The sequence below is a fragment of the Bombina bombina genome, chromosome 4 (genome assembly GCF_027579735.1).
Source record: "Bombina bombina isolate aBomBom1 chromosome 4, aBomBom1.pri, whole genome shotgun sequence".
Taxonomy (NCBI): Eukaryota; Metazoa; Chordata; class Amphibia; order Anura; family Bombinatoridae; genus Bombina; species Bombina bombina.
Genome location: NC_069502.1, coordinates 803,092,103 through 803,115,382, shown reverse-complemented (window position 1 = coordinate 803,115,382; position 23,280 = coordinate 803,092,103). Strand labels below are relative to the sequence as shown.

The 23,280-nt window shown below is 40.9% G+C and overlaps 1 protein-coding gene and 1 long non-coding RNA gene across 2 annotated transcripts in view; one reads left to right on the top strand and one right to left on the bottom strand.

Moving 5' to 3' along the window:
* Positions 1-811: 811 nt before the first annotated feature.
* Positions 812-11,562, bottom strand: LOC128657043 (uncharacterized). Its single transcript, XR_008402081.1, has 3 exons — positions 11,507-11,562; positions 2,288-2,424; positions 812-864 (listed from the first exon to the last, which is right to left on the bottom strand). It is a non-coding gene; the product is annotated as an uncharacterized LOC128657043 (long non-coding RNA).
* A 41-nt stretch (positions 11,563-11,603) lies between these two features.
* The window catches only part of LOC128657040 (oocyte zinc finger protein XlCOF7.1-like), a 77,097-nt gene continuing 65,420 nt past the window's right edge, over positions 11,604-23,280 (top strand). The window contains exon 1 of the mRNA XM_053711264.1: positions 11,604-11,705. The gene's annotated coding sequence lies outside the window, so the exon portion shown is untranslated. The remainder of the gene's footprint in view (positions 11,706-23,280) is intronic.

Here is a 23,280-nt window from a genome sequence, read left to right as displayed (position 1 = left end):
GTAATGTTGCACCAAAAGTGAAAGGTGCACATCAGACAGGCTGGATTCTTACAGTCATCAAGCAGACTGATCTACTGCAAAACACCAATAACGTTATCAGTAATCCCCCAGCAGACTTATGTGTCAGGGGAACGATGAGTATACAGCAAGTTTTAAAATCAAAACTACATTTATTGAAAACAATGAGGTAAAAAAAGTAGCTATATACTCATCGTTCCCCTGACACACACACAAGTCTGCTGGGGGATTGCTGACAACGCTATTGGTGTTTTGCAGGAGACCAGTCTGCTTGATGACTATGAGAATCCAGCCTGCCTGATTTGCACCTTTCGCTTTTGGTACAACATTACATGCGAGTGCATTAATTTGTTATATCATCTAATAGTCCAGATCCTACTGTACTTGGCCATGTGAGTCTCTGTTTATGTTTGTTATATACAGATTACTGATTCTGGGAGATGAACCTTATCCCACTACAGTGAGCAGCCTGGGCTTGGACTCATCTTCAAACTTATAAGACTCTGCACATTTTATACTCAGCCCACTGACGCATTAGACATTGTTTGCTATCGCTATTGGGACGGTTTGCTTTTGTAACCATAAGCTTATTTCTTGCTTTCTTCTTATGAGGGCGCCCTATAATTTTGTTGTTTGTACCCAGATTGTATACCTGTTTAACACAAGCCCAGCTTATGTGTCCCTTATATGTGTTTTCCTCTTTGTCCCATCCCCTGTAGAGTTATATAAATTATTACCTAGAGACCTGAGGGTCTGGTAATTCTCCATCATCATTTGTTCTTCAGCTAAACAGCCCCACTCCTCCTCCGAGAAATAAACTGCAACTTCATCAAACTCCATTTGTTCCTTAAAATAAAAAAATCTCAAACCATAAAAACAGGATTCATATTGTAAAGTATAAACCACACAGACTGTGTCAATGACCAAATCCAGAGATTGTCTGATGACCCTGGGGTATTGCTGTGTGTGTTGTATAAAGGTCGCTCAGCACCAGACGATCACCCATATACGCATAAGGCAATTTCAGTGGTGAAACAGTCAATAGAGAACAATCTGAAGAATCACAGACAAGAACCAGGAGAAATGTTTGGGGATATCAGAAATGTAGAGGATCAGATACAGGAAACTGAGACAGGAATTTAAATAATGATATAAACAGAAGAGGACAGATGGGAGAAGCAATTAGGCCAGCTTAAGTTATTGGGGTCTCAAGGAACAAAACAGGAGAGCAAGAGAAGAAATTGAGTTTTCTAAAGAAACAGCTGACAGAGCTGGAGTTCTCAACTTAAATAAAAAAATGTAAGCATGTTTGTTTGCACTGCATTTTTATTATGTAATGTGTACTTTTAGTTTTAAATACAATGACTATTTTTAAGTTGTTTAATAATTAAAGTGAATGTCAATTTTGATGAATTAGTGTCCGGTTTTTAATAATCCTATAAAAACAAGGGCACTTTAGTTAATTTAAATTGATATTTCACCCGTTTTCTTCAAAAACTTACCTTTTAATCCTGGCAGCGCTCCAGCACTTCCTCCGCCTGTCGCAAGCCGTCTTCGCGGGTCCAAAATTATGAATCCGGCTTCCTCCAATTACGGCATTGCATCAGGCCAAGATTCCCCCGGGGGGAGCCGTGATTGGAGGAAGCCGGATTCGTCATTTCTGACGTCACAGAGGCTTACGTCTAGGGGATTCGCTGGAGCGGCTGCCAGGATCAAAAGGTAAGTTTTTGAAGAAAACTAGTGACATGTCAATTTTGATGAATTAAAGTGCCCTTGTTTTTAATAGGTTTATTAAAAACCAGGCACTAATTCATCAAAATTGACATTCACTTTAAGTTTTAAATATGCCAATATTTAGAATGCATAGTTAAAGGGACACTAAACCCAAATTATTTATTTAATGATTCAGATAGAGCATGCAATTTTAAGCAAATTTCTAATTTACTCCTATTATCAATTTTTCTTCATTCTCTTGCTAATGTTTTTTAAAAAGCAGGAATGTAAAGCTTAGGAGCCGGCCCATTATTGGTTCAGAACCTGGGTTTTGCTTGCTTATTGGTGGCTAAATGTAGCCACCAAGAAGCAGGATCTATCCAGGGTGCTGAACCTAAAATGGGACAGCTCCTAATCTTTACATTTCTGCTTTTTAAATGGTTAAGTGATTTTTACCATAGACTAAAAATATAAGTAATATTACATTTATAATTCCAGATACATTAATAACCACACACAACAGCAGATAAGTGACAATATGACTTATCATCCTCACCTCCCCAGTCAGCATGTACAGTAGATCTCTGAGGTTTGGTTCTTCTCAGTCGTCTTCTTGTTGGTCACACGTGAATTAGCACCAATGCTCCAATAACTGGTTTTGATCCTTAATGTCACTGAACAACAGGTATTCACCTTGTCAATGAGAGTAACATTATAACTAGAGAGGAGGGTGTAAATGTCACATATTAATGTACAGATCTGTTTCTACATCACTCAAACCTTACTTATGTCTCAATAATTCAGGAAAACTGCAGAATGCGCTACGTACATGTTTAATTTCCTTTTTAATGACATTTCTGTAGATTCTTTAAGACTCGAAAATCCTCTCTGCTCTCTCTAACGTATATTGTTTGAACTTAATTACAAGAATCTGAAAAGGCTAATAAGCTCTCACATGTCCTGATCCCTGCTACGCCCAATGAGTTATTACAGTATTAACAAGGTGAGGCCAGATGAGACAGTCCTAAACCCCTTAATAAAGGGATCAGTGAGAAAAATGTTATACCCTGAGTGGGTTTTATTGACCTCTGAGACACTCAGCACTCACCCCAGTAGCAACAGTGTGAGTGACCCTAATAAACAATTTACATACACTGGTGGGGTCTAAAAATACCTGTGGTGCTCGGTATTCTGGTAAAACTAAACCCTAAAGGTTTATACCCCAATGCCCGATACACACTGTATAAGCACACTGTGTGTGAGGCAGAGGGTACCTCTCTAAAATATTATATACCTGTACACAGTCCCCTCCCCAATACCTTATATATAGATATATAATTATAATAGAGAGGTTTCCTCTGACACACACAAACACACCCCTCCCCAGTACCTTATACATAGATATATAATATTGTAGAGAGGTTCCCTCTGCCTCACACACAGTCCTCTCTCCACTACCTTATATACAGATATATAATATAATAGAGAGGTTCCCTCTGACACACACAAACACACCCCTCCCCAGTACCTTATACATAGATATATATAATATTGTAGAGAGGTTCCCTCTGTATCACACAAAGTCCTCTCTCCAGTACCTTATATACAGATATATAATTATAATAGAGAGGTTCCTTCTGACAAAGACAACACACCCTCCCCAGTACCTTATATATGGATATATATAATATTGTAGAGAGGTTCCCTCTGCCTCACACATAGTCCCCTCCCCAGTACCTTATATATAGATATAATATTATAAAGAGGTTAGCTCTGCCTCACACACAGTCCCTTCTCCAGTACCTTTTATACAGATATATAATTATAATAGAGAGGTTACCTCTGACACACACACAACACACCCCTTCCTCCCCAGCACCTTATATAAGGTGTACATTATAGAAAAGTTGCCTCTGACACACACAACACACCCCTCCCCAGTACCTTATACATAGATATATATACTATTGTAGAGAGGTTCCCTCTGTCTCACACAAAGTCCTCTCTCCAGTACCTTATATACAGATATATAATTATAATAGAGAGGTTCCTTCTGACAAAGACAACACACCCTCCCCAGTACCTTATATATGGATATATATAATATTGTAGAGATGTTCCCTCTGCCTCACACATAGTCCCCTCCCCAGTACCTTATATATAGATATATAATAGTATAAAGAGGTTACCTCTGCCTCACACACAGTCCCTTCTCCAGTACCTTTTATACAGATATATAATTATAATAGAGAGGTTACACAACACACCCCTTCCTCCCCAGCACCTTATATAAGGTATACAATAGAGGTTGCGGTAAAATCTGATATTAGCTGTCTAAATTATTTCCCTGGCCATACAGCAATATTTTACTTTGGTAAAATTGGTCTAGGGGTTCAGATGAGTGACTGCAGTGTTTGTGTCTCCAGTAACAAAAAGTAACAAAAAGGGGGGCCATATTTTGGGGTATAAAGTCCCTGCTTTCCCGATAGACTTTCCCCAGCCTGCTCTGCTCACCTACATGGATACATTGCATCAAACCCTCAGCCTACAGGTTTTTATACATTTGTAACTGTTTACTGTACACAGACACTTAAAGCAGCCCTGAAAGTACCCACTGTACAAACTGCTGAGAAAATAATGTTCCCACAGCACAGCCTTAAAGGGCAGTTCACCGCGTGATCATATAGTCTTAATGTTACAGGCAAAAACCCACAAAGTCTTTAAAGGGTCAACTAGCACCACATGCACACCATCTTAAAGGGACAGATCACAGTAATGTTCACACGGCACGGTCTTAAAGGGCAGCTCACCGCCTGGTCACACAGTCTTAAACTAAAAGAGACAGGCAAAAAACACACAGCCTTCAAAGGGTAAACAAGCACCACACGCATAGACAGTATTAAAGGGACAGATCACAGTAATGTTCAAACAGTGCAACCTTAAAGGGCAGTTTGGCACCTGCTCACACAGTGTTAAAGGGGCAAATGTGTCAAAAAATGGTCCTCAGCACTTTTTATCAATTCAGGCAGTTTATTCACATATAATAAATAGCAATTTTTCGGGGTCGCAGCCCCTTAATCATGCTTGATACACTTATGTTAACAAAGTGGCTTTTTAAATACTTTCCATTTGGCGCCATTGCCCCAAGAGTGGAGACCTTGCTCCTTCTATTGACAACTTATTAATATTACACCCATACAAATCCTAAAGTGCCTATAAAGTTATTTATTACTAACTTTTATTATAAACATTAAAAATAACTCATTGAGATTAAAAAACTGAACAGAGATGCAGCTATGATCTCTAGATATGCATAGTTAAGGAAAAAATGCCTTTAAATCATGGCATTTTTTAGAAATAAGACAGATCATACTCTCTATTTAAGCCCTTAGGTGTCAATGGGGCATATGTATCAAGCTCCGAATGGAGCTTGATGCCCCGTGTTTCTGGCGAGCCTGCAGGCTCGCCAGAAACAGCACTTATGAAGCAGCGGTCACAAAGATCGCTGCTCCATAACCTGTCCGCCTGCTCTGAGCAGGCGGACAGACATCACCGGGAATCAACCCGATCGAGTACGATCGGGTTGATTGACCGCGAGTCTGCAGGGGGCGGCGTTGCACCAGCAGCTCTTGTGAGCTGCTGGTGCAATGCTGAATACGGCAAGCGTATTGCTCGCCGTATTCAGCAATGTCTGTCGGACCTGATCCGCACTGTCGGATCAGGTCAGACAGATATTGTTAACTAGAGGCCTATGTGTCCAATTTATGGATCCACCACATTTCTTTTTGTTTTAAGAGGCGTTCCCTATCCAGACCACTCCTATTAGGTTTAATATGGTCTATGATTTGCCACCTAAGTTGGCTTATATTATGTCCTTTTTCAAGGAAATGTCTAGAGAGTGAGGCCTCAAGATCCTTACATCTAATACTCGAGCGGTGTTGGCTCATACGGTCCCTAGATTTACGAATTGTTTCCCCGATATAGACCATTGGTCCTACGTGCACCCCTCCAGAACTGTGCTGTTCTCAATCTTTCCTTCTTTGAGTGTTAAAGGGGCAGGCACACACACAAACTTATTGGGTAAACTCACACCACACGCACAGTCTTAAAGAGGCAGGCACACACAACCTTTAGTGGGTAAAGTCACACCACATGCTCAATCTTAAAGGACCAGTAAGTACCGTAGATTTGCATAATCAACAAATGTATGATAAAAAGACAATGCAATAGCACTTAGTCTGAACTTCAAATGATTAGTTGATTTTGTTTTGACAAATTTCAACATTAAAGGGACACTCAGGTAAAATAAACAACTTTCCAATTAACTTTCAATAAAAAAAAATGCACAGTCTTTTATATTTACACTTTTTGGATCACCAGCTCCTACTGAGCATGTGCAATAACTCAGACTATACATATATGCATTTGTGATTGGCTGATTGCTGTCACATGGTACAGGGGGAGTGGAAATATACATAACTTTTAAATTTGTTAGAAAAAAATCTACTACTCATGTGAAGTTCAGACTAAGTCCTATGGCATTGTCTTTATGCAAATCTACTGTGTTTACTGGTCCTTTAATTCTATTTCCACTCCCACTGTATCATGTGACAGCCAACAGCCAATCACAAATGCATATACTTATATTATGTAAATACTTGCAAAAAGTGTAAATATAAAAAGACTGTGCACATTTTGTTAATGGAAGTAAACTAGAAAGTTGTTTAAAATCACATTTTCTATCTGAATCAAGAACGTTTTATTTTGACTTGACTGTCCCTTTAAAGGGAGGGATAACAGTATGTATCCGCTTGCAACACCACAAATACTTAAAGGGACACTGTCTTAAAGGGACAGGGCACATGTATACACACACACACACACAGCACTCGCAGCCTTTAAAGGGACAAGGCTATTTTTACATTTTTGCGGTGTTTGTGTTTAGCTGTAATTTTCCTCTTACTCTTTTACTGTACCCACACATATTATATACCGTTTTTCTCGCCATTAAATGGACTTTATAAAGATACCATTATTTTCATCATATCTTATAATTTACTATAAAAAAATTTAAATTATATAATATGAGGAAAAAATGGAAAAAACACACTTTTTCTAACTTTGACCCCCAAAATCTGTTACACATCTACAACCACCAAAAAACACCCATGCTAAATAGTTTCTAAATTTTGTCCTGAGTTTAGAAATACCCAATGTTTACATGTTCTTTGCTTTTTTTGCAAGTTATAGGGCCATAAATACAAGTAGCACTTTGCTATTTCCAAACCACTTTTTTTTTTAAATTAGCGCTAGTTACATTGGAACACTGATATCTTTCAGGAATCCCTGAATATGCCATGACATGTATATATATATATTTTTTAGAAGACATCCCAAAGTATTGATCTAGGCCAATTTTGGTAAATTTCATGCCACCATTTCACCGCCAAATGCGATCAAATAAAAAAAAAAGTTAACTTTTTCAAATTTTTTTTTACAAACTTTAGGTTTCTCACTGAAATTATTTACAAACAGCTTGTGCAATTGTGGCATAAATGGTTATAATTTTTTCTCTGGGATCCCCTTTGTTCAGAAATAGCAGACATATATGGCTTTGGAGTTGCTTTTTAGTAATTAGAAGGCCGCAAAATGCCATTGCGCACCACACGTGTATTATGCCCAGCAGTGAAGGGGTTAATTAGGGAGCATGTAGGGAGCTTTTTGGGGTAATTTTAGCTTTAGCGTAATGTAGTAGACAACCCAAAGTATTGATCTAGGCCCATTTTGGTATATTTCATACCACCATTTCACCGCCATATGCGATAAAATTAAAAAAAACGTTACATTTTTCCAAATTTTAGGTTTCTCACTGAAATCATTTACAAATAGCTTTTGTAATTATGGCATAAATGGTTGTAAATGCTTCTCTGGGATCCCCTTTGTTCAGAAATAGCAGACATATATGGCTTTGGCGTTGCTTTTTGGTATTTAGAAGGCCGCTAAATGCCGCTGCGCATCACACGTGTATTATGGCTAGCAGTGAAGGGGTTAATTAGGTAGCTTGCAGGGTTAATTTTAGCTTTAGTGTAGAGATCAGCCTCCCACCTGACACATCACCCCCTCCAGATCCCTCCCAAACAGCTCTCTTACCTCCCCCACCCCACAATTGTCCCCACCATCTTAAGTACTGGCAGAAAGTCTGCCAGTACTAAAATAAAAGGCATCCTCCCCCCCCCTTTGCATATTTACATATGCTGTGTAGGATCCCCCCTTAGCCCCCAAACCTCCCTGCCCCCCCAAACAGCTCTCTAACCTCCCCCTCTACCCTCTTGGCAGCCATCTTGGGTACTGGCAGCTGTCAGTACCCAGTTTACACTATATAGTCTCTTTTTTACTTGTTATTTTATTTTTTTTGTAGTGTAGCTGTAGTGTAGCCCAAGACCAACCCCCACCCCCTCCCAGATCCCTTAGATTACTTTTTGGGGGCATTTCTTCCCCCCTTCCTCCCACTTATACTTGATAATTTTCTGTAGTGTAGTGGTTCCCACCCGCTCCCTCCCCGTGCACGCGCCCGCCCGCCGCCCCCCCGTGCACGCGCATTGTGCGCGCGCCCAACTGTCCCGCCCCCGATCCCGCCCCCCTGTGTCTTAGAACCCATCGATGGCCGCCCACCCGCCTCCCACTGTAGCTCCCACCCACCAACGAATGCGGCCATCGATGTCCGGTGTAGAGAGGGCCACAGAGTGGCTCTCTCTGCACCGGAGGGGTACAAATTGTTATTGCAGGATGCCTCAATATCGAGGCATCCTGCAATAACCGGAAATCAGCTGGAAGCGATCAGGATCGCTTCCAGCTGCTTTCCAAACTGAGGACGTACGCCATACGTCCTCAGGCGTTAACTGTATTTTTTCTGAGGACGTATGGCGTACGTCCTCGGTCATTAAGGGGTTAAAGGACAGCTCTGTCTGATCACACAGTCTTAAAGAAGCAAACACACAAAACTTTAGTGTGTAAATTACATCAAACGCACATCATAAGTCTTAAAAGGAGCAATAACAGTATGCATCAGCACGCAATGCACACAACCTTAAAAGGATGCTCTGTCTTAGAGGGACAGGGGCACCTACACACACAGTGCACATGTGTGACGGTCCCCAGTGTATAGCACATGTGTGACGGTCCCCAGTGTATAGCACATGTGTGACGGTCCCCAGTGTACTGCACAAGTGTGACGGTCCCTAGTGTACTGCACAAGTGTGACGGTCCCCAGTGTATAGCACATGTGTGACGTCCCCTAGTGTACTGCACAAGTGTGACGTCCCCTAGTGTACTGCACAAGTGTGATGGTCCCTAGAGTATTGCACAAGTGTGATGGTCCCTAGTGTACTGCACAAGTGTGATGGTCCCTAGTGTACTGCACAAGTGTGATGGTCCCTAGAGTATTGCACAAGTGTGATGGTCCCTAGAGTATTGCACAAGTGTGATGGTCCCTAGAGTATTGCACAAGTGTGATGGTCCCTAGAGTATTGCACAAGTGTGATGGTCCCTAGAGTATTGCACAAGTGTGATGGTCCCTAGAGTATTGCACAAGTGTGATGGTCCCTAGAGTATTGCACAAGTGTGATGGTCCCTAGAGTATTGCACAAGTGTGATGGTCCCTAGTGTACTGCACAAGTGTGACGGTCCCTAGAGTATTGCACAAGTGTGATATCTGTATATAATGTATTAGGAAGGAGGCTGTGTGTGTAAGACAAAGGGAACCTGTCTATTATATTACAGTATATATCTGTATATAAGGTATTGGCGAGGGGCTGCATGTACGCAGAGGGAAATGCTCTATAAAATGTATGTTATGGGAAATTGTTATTATATGACTGATATTATTACTCATAATTCGCACAAATTATTAGAATGATATTTAAAGTGATGGAAAATGTTCCCCTTTGTATAAACAGATCAGGAATGTTGGTTAATATTTTAGATGGAGTTTAATTCCTCAGTTGTAATGAAGATGCGCTGTAACTTATTTTTTAATATAGCAGTAGTAGTAATTGGAGAACAGTTTGAACGTTAAAGGGACGGTCTACATGAAAATGTTTATTGTTTAAAAAGATAGATAATCCCTTTATTACCCATTCCCCAGTTTTGAATAACCAGCACGGTGATATTAATATACGTTTTACCTCTGTGATTACTTTGTATCTAAGCCTCTGCAGACTGCCCCTTTGGGTAGATTTATTATGGGTCGAGCGGACATGATTTGCTGTAGTGAATCATGTCCGTTGGACCATGCTACTGTAAATGCCGACATGTACTGTCGGCATTTAACATTGCACAAGCATTTCTGCTGAAATGCTTGTGCAATGCTGCCCCCTGCACATTTGTGGCCAATCTGCCGCTAGTAGGGGGTGTCATTCATCCCGATTGGATCAGGATGATTGAAGTCCGCCACCTAAAAAGGTAGCGAACAAGTTAAGGAGCAGCGGAGAAAGCAGCATCCGCTGCTTATTAAATCTCCCCATTTATCTCAGGTATTTTGACAGACTTGCATTTTAGCCAATCCGTGCTGACTCATAAATAACTACATGGTTATCTACATGGCACACATGAACTAGCAATGTCTAACTGTGAAATCTGTCAAAATGCACTGAGATTAAGAGGCTTCAATGGCTTCAAAATCAGTTTCAGCTCTTTTACACACACAGCCTCCCTCCCAGTACCTTGTATAATATTATACAAATATTCACTCTGCTAACACAAACAAATTATACCTATTACATTATAAACAGAAGTATAACACTATAGAGAGTGTTTTAAGTCTCTTTATATAATACACACAATCAGACCTTCCTCAAAACCTTATACACAGACATATAACACTAAAGAAAGGTACCACCTGCACACGCTCAGCACCTTATACACAGACAAATAACACTACAGAAAGGTACCACCTGCACATGCTCAGCACCATATACACAGACATATAACACTACAGAAAGGTACCACCTGCACTTGCTCAGCACCTTATACACAGATATATAACACTACAGAAAAGTACCACCTGCACATGCTCAGTACCTTATACACAGACATATAACACTATAGAAAGGTACCACCTGCACATGCTCAGCACCTTATACACAGGCATATAACACTATAGAAAGGTACCACCTGCACACGCTCAGCACCTTATACACAGGCATATAACACTATAGAAAGGTACCACCTGCACATGCTCAGCACCTTATACACAGACATATAACACTATAGAAAGGTACCACCTGCACATGCTCAGCACCTTATACACAGACATATAACACTTCAGAAAGGTACCACCTGCACATGCTCAGCACCTTATACACAGGCATATAACACTATAGAAAGGTACCACCTGCGCACACACACATGCTCAGCACCTCCCCAGCACCTTATACACAGTCAAATAACACTATAGAGAAGTACTATCTTTCTCTCACACACACACCTTATACACAGACATATAATACACAATGATACAATCTATCATACTCACATCACCTCTCCCCACACCTTATACACAGACATATAACACTATAGAGATGTACCATCTATCTCATACTCAAATCACCTCTCCCCAGCGCCTTATACACAGACATATAACGCTGTAGAGCGGTGCCATCAGTACAAATACACAGACATAAAACACTACAGAGCTGCACACACAGACACAGGGAATTACACACATGACACAGTTACACTCTGTGCCTGTGAATTACACATATCACATTGTACTTACCGCACTATAACACACCAGGCAAGCAGGAAGCAGAATCAATATCTCCACCCATTCCCTCCCCTTCCCTTTACCATGTGACACATTTAGGTCCTTTAGCGTCATGGGATCTAGCTGCTACCGGACGGACAACTGTGTGCTGTGCATAGTGAGAACATATTTGAGTTAGCGATTGTGTCTGACACAGGAATCGGCGTGACAGGTAACAGCAGCATCTTATTGTCTGAGGGTGAGGAGGGGACTGTGTGCGACAGTTTACGGAATCCGCTTGTTGTGAGGGAGAGGGGGCTTAGAGGGTGAGGAGGGTGCTTTGCAAAAGAGAGGAGGGTTAGATGGTGAGGAGGGGGCTGTGTGTGTGAGAGAGAGGGGGCTGTGTGTGAGGTAGTGGTAAGGTTAGAGCGTGAGGTCTAGGAAGGGGCTGTGTGTGAGGGGATCTGAGGGGGTGAGGATGCAGTTGTGTGTGAGGGGGGAGAGGGGACTGTGTTTGAGGGTGAGGTGGAGACTGTGTTTAATGGAGAGAGAGATTAGAGGTTGAGGAGGGGGCTGTGTGTAAGGGATGGGGTTTAGAGGGTGAGGACTAGAAGGGGGTGAGGATGAAGTTGTGTGTGAGGGAGGGGTTTATGGATGAGGAGGGGACTCTGTGTGAGAAAGAGGGGGCTAAGGGGGTGAGGAGGGCGCTGAGTGTGAGGGGGAGGTGGGGACTGTGTAAGGGAGGGGGGTTGATGGATAAGGAGGGGACTGTTTGTAAGTTAGAGGGGGCTGAGGAGGGGGCTGTGTGTGACAGCTAACAGAGTCCGCTTGTTGTGTGAGGGAGAGGGGGCTTAGAGGGTGAGGATGGGGCTTTGTAAAAGAGAGGATAGTTAGATGGTGAGGAGGGGGCTTTGTAAAAGAGAGGAGGGTTAAATAGTGAGGAGGGGGCTGTGTGTGAGGGAGAGGGGGCTGTGAGGAGCGTGCTTTTTGTGAGAGAAAGGGGTTAGACGGTGAGGAGGGGGCTGTGTGTTAGGGAGAGGGGGGTTAGAGGGTGAGGACTATGAAGGTGCTGTGTGTGCGGTAGAGGGGGTCTGTTGGGGTAAAGATGTAGTTGTGTGTGAGGGTTAAATGGTGAGGAAGGGCTGTGTGTGAGGGATGGGGGTTAATGGATAAAGAGGGCCTGTGTGAAGAAGGGGGGTTAGAAGTTAAGACAATATCTGTGTGAGGGAGATGGTTAATTGATAATGAGGGGCCGTGTGAAGAAGAGGGGGGGGTAGAAGTTAAGTAGTGTGTGAGGGAGAGGGGATTAGATGCTGAGAATGGGGCTATGCATAAGATGGGTTTAGAGGAAGGGGTTGTGTGTAAAAAAGAAGGGGGTGTTAGAAGATGAGGAGGGACTGTGTGTGAGGGAGAGGGTGGCTTAGGGTGTGAGGTTAGAGGTTGAGGAGGCAGCTGTGTGTGAGGGAGAGAGGGGTTAGGTGGTGAGGAGGGGCTTTGTGTGAGGGAGAGGGGGGTTAGAGGATGAAAAGGGGGCTTTGGGAAGGGTTCTGGAGTAAAAGAATGAGGTACAGTCTGTGTTATGAAATAACAAAAATCTGTTAACTTAAAAAGCTTAAATTTAGCTAATCCCTTAAGGTTAGACCCTAACTCCCTAGGGGTCTGAAGAAAGAAATATAATGTATACGTCAGGGATAGCGCTGATAAGCTGTTGAAGGACCCCTTGGGGACCCACTATGGAAATAACAGGATGAATAAATTGTATTATAGATAGAACATAATGAAGACCGTTAATAGGTGTTGTGACAAAACCAATCTCGCCACTGTACATTGGAGGGCCTGTTATGGAACATTCTTTGGGCTGGAGGTACATGGGCTTAAGGATACCCAGAGACTGCATGGAAATATGGAATTTTATATGCTGGACACCCCATGTACTTTCATAACTCTGTCTTATGTCTATGTCACCCTGTATCCATAAATACAGGATGGGTACAGGGTGTGAGTGCCCCTTGTGGGAGCAATTGTGACTCTATAAGCCAAGTGGGCATAAAAGACTTTATAGCTAATAAGAACTGTCCCTATATTCTCTAATAAGATGTATTCTATGTATGTTTCAGATCTGATTGTGTCTCAGGAGTCTGTCTGGGTAAACTGATTGTGTTTTGTGTAATTATGTTAACTAGACTGCCCAACATCAGATTGTCTGAGTAAACGTTCTTCCCTAGTTAATTAACTTAATATGTTAATCTGTTTTACCTGTGAATAGACAATTGTTAGAGGTTTGATGCATTGTTCATATGTTTGCTTTGCTGTTTAACCAATGCCCTCTGTAACCTGAAGCCAGGGTGTATAAATCTGTGTGCTGCCTTCAAATAAAGTAGTCATTCTGTTTTAAACCTGAAACTGGCTGGGTTGTGAATTGCTGATTCCCTATGCAGGACATTGTTCATCTGGTATTAACCCTTGGTACACTGTTGGTACTGTAACATTGGTGGCAGCGACGGAATGAACCTTATCGCCCAGAAGAGCAACTACACAAGCCAGTAACCTCAGGAAGAGGGGGATTATTACAATACTGACTAAGATGGAAAAGAGAAAAGTAAATTTTGCAGCTTTTAAAAACTTCCTGGAAACAGAAGGAGAGATTGATGGGTACCTTGCGGATTTTGAGAGGCAATGTGCACTACACAAGGTACCCGCAGAGGACTGGGTCACGATATTATCTGGAAAATTATCCGGCCGGGCCAGAGAGGCTTTTCGGGCCATTCCAGATGAGGAAGTCAGGGATTATAATACTGTAAAAGAGGCTCTGCTCTCCAGGTATGCGGTTACACCGGAGGCATACCGGAGACGGTTCAGAGACACTGTTAAATTAGCTGGAGATTCCTACCTTGAGTGGGCATGTAAGGTGCACCGCACAGCAGCTCACTGGATAGCGGGGTGCCAAGCCATATCTGGGGAAGAGGTGCTGCAGCTATTCCTGTTGGAACATTGCTTCGACAAATTACCCGCAGGAGTTCGAGAGTGGGTTCGGGACCGTAAACCCTCCACCCTGCAGCAAGCGGCTCGCTTGGCAGATGAGTATACGGATGCCCGCAAACTGGACACTGCTACCACTAAGCCCCCTGCTAGAGTGGAGTACAGACCCCCAGTCACCCCAGCAGCTGCCAGTTACCAAACCCCGGCGCACCACTATACCACACGGCCTCCGGCCACGAACTACCCTCAGAGAGCCCTGCGGTGCTACTCACAACCTATTCGGTGCTTTAGATGTAAGCAACTAGGGCACAAAAGACCAGAGTGTCCCCTAAACGCAGCGAACCAAGCGCAGTCCTGGAGAAGACCCGCCGGCAGAATCCCACGTAATCCTCAGCCTGCGGCCCGCTACGTAGAGGCGCAAGAATGCTGGAGCATCCTACATGAGGCAGACCTTGTGCAAGCTGCCCACCGGAATAACCGGCAACTGGTTAAAGTGAATGGGAAGAAGGTCAGTGGTCTACGGGATACTGGTGCTACCATGACCTTGCTTCAAAAGAACTTGGTGTCTGAGAAACAGTACACTGGAGACACTGTGGCTGTGAGGGTAGCAGGGGGCGATGTGTTCAGCCTACCTGTTGCCAGGGTACATTTGGATTGGGGAGTGGGCGCTAGACCTGTGAATGTGGGGGTCAAGAAGGACTTACCTGCTGATGTTCTTCTTGGAAATGACTTGGCCCCCCTTGTTTCTGCCTACGCTCCTATGGGTCCCGCTGATGTTAACTCTGTGACTACCCGTGCCCAGATCCGTGCAGCAGAGACTGACCCACCTGCTGCTAAGCCCCAGGACGCTGAGCTCAGTAAATCTCTATCCGCTATTGATATGTGGAGGTCCCGTTACAATGCGCTGATGAAGGAGAAGAGGAGCGCAGAGGAAAAAGCACGTTTAGAACAGGAATCTCTGCTAGACAAGCTGCACCGACAGACTGCAGAAAACACCAGCTTGAGAGTGGAACATGAAACATTAAAGAAAAACTTAGTGACACTGGAGGAGAAGCTGACGCTGGCTCATAGTGAGGTGCAGCAACTCAAGGGCACCCTATGTCAGTATGAAGGGATTGTGGATACCTATAAAGAGCAGGTACAGAAAACTCGTAAAGAAGCTGATGGGATTTTGAAGGACTGTTTGGCCCTGGTCTGGGCACTGAGGAATTTGAACCCTTGTTTGTATGGACAGGAATTCTCTCTCATAACGGGAATACAGATGGATTGTCCCAGCAAACTGACATGCCTACCAGGCGCTCTGGTGGTATATGGCACAGTACATACCCTGGACAGCCGAGCATGACAAACCAGAGGGAGAGGAGTTTGATGGTCCTGTCCCCCAGCAACACGGCTGTTTAGCCAAAGGGGAGACGATTGGTCTCCCCCTCCAGCAGCACAGCTATGTATCCAAAGGGGAGACAGTCGGTCTCCCCCTCCAGCAACCAGGCTCCCACCAGGCTACTTCCATGGTAGTGCTGGCACCCGGGCAGAGTACAGCTGGTCTCTGCCCACCTCGCAACCCACCAATTCAGCGTACCAGTCCCCCACACAGCTGTGGTGAGGCACCTGGACATGGACAAGTTTTCCCCGTACTCAGGTGTAGTAACCATTTATTGTGGGTGGGCTGTACTACTAATTGTGTTTTATGGGTGGGTTGCTGGACTAACCAGGGCACTGACCGGCAGGAGGTCAGATACCCTGTTAGTCTGTTTGGAAAAGGGGAGAGATGTGACAAAACCAATCTCGCCACTGTACATTGGAGGGCCTGTTATGGAACATTCTTTGGGCTGGAGGTACATGGGCTTAAGGATACCCAGAGACTGCATGGAAATATGGAATTTTATATGCTGGACACCCCATGTACTTTCATAACTCTGTCTTATGTCTATGTCACCCTGTATCCATAAATACAGGATGGGTACAGGGTGTGAGTGCCCCTTGTGGGAGCAATTGTGACTCTATAAGCCAAGTGGGCATAAAATACTTTATAGCTAATAAGAACTGTCCCTATATTCTCTAATAAGATGTATTCTATGTATGTTTCAGATCTGATTGTGTCTCAGGAGTCTGTCTGGGTAAACTGATTGTGTTTTGTGTAATTATGTTAACTAGACTGCCCAACATCAGATTGTCTGAGTAAACGTTCTTCCCTAGTTAATTAACTTAATATGTTAATCTGTTTTACCTGTGAATAGACAATTGTTAGAGGTTTGATGCATTGTTCATATGTTTGCTTTGCTGTTTAACCAATGCCCTCTGTAACCTGAAGCCAGGGTGTATAAATCTGTGTGCTGCCTTCAAATAAAGTAGTCATTCTGTTTTAAACCTGAAACTGGCTGGGTTGTGAATTGCTGATTCCCTATGCAGGACATTGTTCATCTGGTATTAACCCTTGGTACACTGTTGGTACTGTAACAGGTGTATTCTCAAAGTGTAAATGTGCACAATAGTAGTCTTTAAGAAAATAAAAGCATATAAAGTTTTTTATATATATATATATATATATATATATATATATATATATATATATATATATATATATATATATATATATATATATATATATATATATACACTCTTACGAGAACTAAGCCAAAAATAAGATTAAAAAATATATGTATGTGTGCGTGTGTATATATATATATACATACATACATACATACATACATACATACATATATTTTTTTAATATACATACACACATACATATATTTTTTAATCTTATTTTTAACTGTTTTTGTTTTAGGCTTAGTTCTCGTAAGAGTGTGTGTATATATATATATATATATATATATATATATATATATATATATATATATATATATATATATATATATATATATATATATATATTAGAGGTGCGCATCTTCACTTGTCTCACGATTCGATTACGATTATCATTGTAACGATTCGATTCTACGATGCATCACGATTACTGCCCATGATTTTCATTAACAAATTCAAGCAGTCAGAACTCCCTTTTTTATTTTATCTGCTCTAAAAAAAAGGGGATTGCTAAGGGGATGTTTCTAGGATATAAGGTATTATGGTCCTGGCATGTTAAATAATAATTCTGGACTTGCCTCTTTTGTCAGGGAATAATGCACAGTTTATGAACCAAGGTGTATAAATGATTGACTTTTAGCAGAGCAGGTCCCAAATACATAACTAACATAGGATATGTGTGATATAGATTTTTTTTTAAATAAAAATAATGGATTCAGATTTAAGGTAATAGATATGCTTTTAAAAGGCTATAGGTTTATATGTAACATATACATTTATTTATATACACATACAAAGCACAACTATAATACAATACAATGCCCTGCCACATATTACACTTAGATCATAGATGGGCTGTTATTTTGCTCCCTAAGCTCATATGAGACAGTGAGACTAGTATTCTGGGTATTGGAGAGCTTTGAAAGGAATGCATGGTATGTGTGAGCAGTGCAGTGTCACCGTTAATGATTAGGGCTCTTAACTGACATAAAGGGTCACCTAATCAATCATGTAGGCACTCTAAACATGTTTATTACGGCTCTGTGATGATCTGCAGCTGGGAAGGAATGCTATGTAATTTCCTCTTACCGGAAACTTTATTAACAGCTGCACCAACCACTTACTGAACGGCTTCAATAAGTTGTCCTAGAGGTAAAGGTGCTGGCCGGGTGAATGTGATTAATTAAGCCCTCCTGCTGTGTCGCCTGCTTCAAGACTAGGAGAGATCTGACAGGGCAGAAGCAGTCTGACCAACTGACAGCAGCCTCGTGTAACACAGTGACTATTTCCTTGTATTATCGCTTCCCTGTTAACTGTTGCAGTCTCTGCTGCATGTTTCCTCTTTGTCAGACCCCTAGCCCAGCACCAAACGAGCATTTGAGTGTTGCTATTAGATACTTTTGTAAAACTTGACTTTTTCTATATCTAATAGCAACACTCAAATGCTCGTTTGGTGCTGGGCTAGGGGTCTGACAAAGAGGAAACATGCAGCAGAGACCGCAACAGTGAGTAAACAGGGAAGCGATAATACAAGGAAATATTCACTGTGTTACAGGAGGCTGCTGTCCGCTTGTCAGACAACTGCACTGAGAATGCTGATGTTCAAAAACATAGAATCAATCAATATTTACTCTGTCTGCCATTACTTTAAGCCCTCACATCAGTCAGTGGGAGAGGCGGGGTCACGTGACATTGTGCGATGACGTCACTGACCCTGAATCGATTCTGATCTTGCACCGCATCGATGCAGCATCGTTAATGGCTGCATCGCGATGCATCGCAATGGCGATTATTTTTGACACCCCTAATAAATATATATATATATATATATATATATATATATATATATATATATATATATATATATATATATATATATATATATATATAAAAACATGGAGGGGAACTGCACTCCAAGACCGGACCAGGTACACATCCTGTGACTCAGCAACATCCAGCCCTGGGTGCTAAATAGCACTCCAAAAAAGCTGTGATGTCACCAGAGCCACAGGCAGTTAACCCCAGTCCGGAATGGGTGCAAGAAACATATTTATCAAGAGCAAAATTTAAAAACAGGAATAAAAAAGTGGTAAAGACAAATGACTGAGTATGTCTTTACCACTTTTTTATTCCTGTTTTTAAATTTTGCTCTTGATAAAGACGTTTAAACGTTGAAACGCGTTGAGCTATTAAAAAACATATTTTTTATGAAAGTTGAAAGACTGCTGACTTATTTCTTCGCTGTATCAAGCCGGATTTTCTGTTTTCAAGGACCAAATAGCAGGCTTCACAGGAACACCACATATCCTACTCTGGAGACATACGTTCTTGGAGCTGAACTGCTGCAGCATATGGAGTGAGTATACTGCACCCATATTTATCTGGTAGCTATATACACCTCAAGCCCTTTTTTCTCTTCATCATTAGAGAAAAAATCATTTTACAGACCAGCGCCATCTATCTTCCTACAACGTTTTATCCACACAGTCCTAGAGGAGAGACTGTAAGAAGGCTGCGGTCTACCCTAAAAGGAGAGTATTAGTTCTTAGTTTGTGAACACATCTGTTTATCCATTAACATTGTATATTTATTTACATTGTGTATACTTTTTGCTTGTATTTAAGATAAAATCACAACTGGAAAGGTTAGTTACCGCATCTGGCCAAATGGGAAAGCTCAGGCACCACGTCAAGGTCCTTTCCATTGCCTGAGTCCCTAACACAGCCACACCATCATGCGAGCTCACAAAGCCAAACAGACTTAGAACAAAGAAGGGGTGCACAGGTGGATGTAATCACCCAGACTGGGGTTAACTGCCTGTGGCTCTGGTGACATCACAGCTTTTTTGGAGTGCTATTTAGCACCCAGGGCTGGATGTTGCTGAGTCACAGGATGTGTACCTGGTCTGGTCTTGGAGTGCAGTTCCCTTCCAGGTTTTGTATTTTCTCTGGGTGATTACATCCACCTGTGCATCCCTTCTTTGTTCTCAGTTTGTTTGGCTTTGTGAGCTTGCATGATGGTGTGGCTGTGTTAGGGACTCAGGCAATGGAAAGGACCTTGACGTGGTGCCTGAGCTTTCCCATTTGGCCAGATGCGGTAACTAACCTTTCCAGTTGTGATTTTATCTTAGCTGTGAGCTAGCTGGTGAGTGCTGGGTGTTTCTATGTGTTGTGTGTGTGTATATAGATAGATAGATATTTGCATAGGAAATTAGCACATATAGGCAAGAATCCCCGCTTGCTTTTCCCCAGAAACACCTCATATACAATGTTACCAATGCACACGAGAATTCTGGGTAAGTTATGCAAATTAGATATGCAAATTCTCAGTTTTTTGCTTCAAAAATACTGTTTTAACACAGCTATCCTTTTAACAGGATTATTGCAGCAAATCAGAAATCACTCACTAGACAGCCTGTTTTGTTCTATTTGGAACTCATCAGTAGGAGATAGATTTCTGGTTGCTGCATTGATAAAGCTATTTTCAAGGTTAAACCAAAATTCATTAAAATTATTGGGGGAGATAAAAAAAAACTGAAATTATCCTTGAAATTTGAAATAACCTTGAAGGTTTAACCTTGAAAATAGCTTTATCAATGCAGCAACCAGAAATCTATTTCCTACTGATGAGTTCCAAATAGAACAAAACAGGCTGTCTAGTGAGTGATTTCTGATTTGCTGCAATAATCCTGTTAAAAGGATAGCTGTGTTTAAACAGTATTTTTGAAGCAAAAAAACTGAGAATTTGCATATCTAAATTGCATAACTTACCCAGAATTCTCTTGTGCATTGGTAACATTGTATATAAGGTATTTCTGGGGAAAAGCAAGCAGGGATTCTTGCCTAGATGTGCTAATTTCCTATGCAAATATTTACATTGATTTAATTTTGAGACATTGAGGATTTTAATTTCAGTTTTTTATCTCCCCCCATAATTTTAATGAATTTTATATAGATAGATATAATAGGATCAAATTAAATATCTCTTAAAAGGTTGGGATTACGCTTGTAGTATCGTTTTGATTACTGGTAGGGAGGTCACTGTATTATACAGGTAAATAAGAACATAGTATTACAGAGAAAATAGGATATACTTAACTATTTGTGCAGGGACCAAGTGGTTTATAGCGAAAAAAATAAATAAATATATATATATAATATATATATAAAGAAGAAAAAAAGCCAAAAAATAGACTCTTGACAAAGCCTCGCGTAGCTGAAACGCGTAGAGGTGGACCCTGATTGGCATTCAGTCAAATCGACTAGCAGCTGGAGGAAGAAGCTGGTTTTGAAAATCACTCCCGGTAAGAAACACGTTTTTAGTAGAGGAGAAAATACACTTACTCAAGCGAAATCATCAACTCTATGGAATCATAGAGCAACTGTTATCAGTTCTAGCAAAGACTACAGCTATTCCCTAACTATGGGATGTCATATCCATAATACCGAAGGATGTTGCTAACAAACAGTGACCGTAGGATAAATTTGAACTACCATCTGTATTACAGACCTGAAGTTTTCCACAAAGTCACGTTATAGATTAGAAGAGTGTATTCACGTTACTAATTAATGCCTGATAACTGCAGCATTACTCAATAGCACATGTGCTTGGAAATTTAAAGAGACATCGCATTACTGATCTCTGGATTTATCTGTGCACTAAATTTCTACATTCTTCAGATTGGGATTTGGACATAATCATTAACACCTGGATCATTTGATGAACTATACAGTACACTATTATTGACACATTTTTATTATTTTTTTATATTTTTTGGCTTTTTTTTTTTCTTCCCTTAATATATATATTTCTCTATATACCACTTGGTCCCTGCACAAAGAGTTTTAAGTATATGCTATTTTTTCTGTAATACTATGTTCTTATTTACCTGTATAATACAGTGACCTCTCTACCAGTAATCAAAACGATACTGCAAGCTTAATCCCAACCTTTTAAGATATATTTAATTTGATCCTATTATATCCGGAGATATATATATATATATATATATATATATATATATATATATATATATATATATATATATACATACATACATATTTTTTTAATCTTATTTTTAACTGTTTTTATTTTATGCTTAGTTCTCGTAAGAGTATATATTTCATAGAACCTGGGTATATGCTTTTATTTTCATAAAGATTACTATAATTTATTCATCCTGTTATTTCCAGCGCTATCACTAACGTATACAGTCTGTGTGTTACAATTAATGATTTGCATGTGTGTTAGATTAGTGACATTATTGTGAAATGTTTTAAAAACAAATATAGTGATGATTATGCTGATGATATATTTTTATTATTATTAAGGTGTATGAAAGACATTGAGATTAATAGAGCAGAAAAAGGTGATATGAATCATTTTAACTAAATATTACGAGTAAACCTTTTGTCACAGAGCAATGTCTGTATAATGATATGAAGTTGGGAAACAAAAGCACAATCGCATCTGTACAGAGGGTGCTAGGTATAAGGAGCCAGCCTTACAGCAAATGTAGTAATGCACCTCTTGGATTTTGTCATTTACTAATCTATGTGACACTTTATTGCCCAGATTTAAGCATCATTATATATTTTATCCTAGGGTTCACTTATTCAGGGGCACAGTCTGAGTGATTCAGAGGCACAGTCTGGTGGGTCAGAAATAGATGAGGAACTGAGAAACACCAGGACAGAGCTCCCAGTTTAGGATAATCTTATAAATTACAGGATAATTGTTCCAAAATATTTAAACAGATTGTTAATCACTTTATTACCAATTCCCCAGTTTTGCATAACCAACACTGTTATATTAATATACCTCTGTCATTACCTTGTATCTAAGCTTTTGCAGACTGTCCCCTTATCTCAGGATTATTTACAGACTTGTATTTTAGACAATTAGTACTGGCTCATGAATAACTCCACGGGAGTGAGCACAATGTTATCTATATGGTACTCGTGAATTTACCCTGTCTGGGTGGGAAAAACTATAAAAATGCACTGAGATAAGAGGCAGTCTGTAGTGGCTTAGAAACAGGAATACATTTATATTTTTAAAGGTTTTATAGTATATTAATATAACAATGCTGATTGTGCAAAGCTGGGGAATGGGTAGTAAAGGGGTTATCTATCTTTTTAAGCAATAAAAAAAACACAATTTATTTAAGAACTTACCTGATAAATTAATTTCTTTCATGTAAGTGGCAAGAGTCCATGAGCTAGTGACGTATGGGATATACATTCCTTCCAGGAGGGGGCAAAGTTTCCCAAACCTCAAAA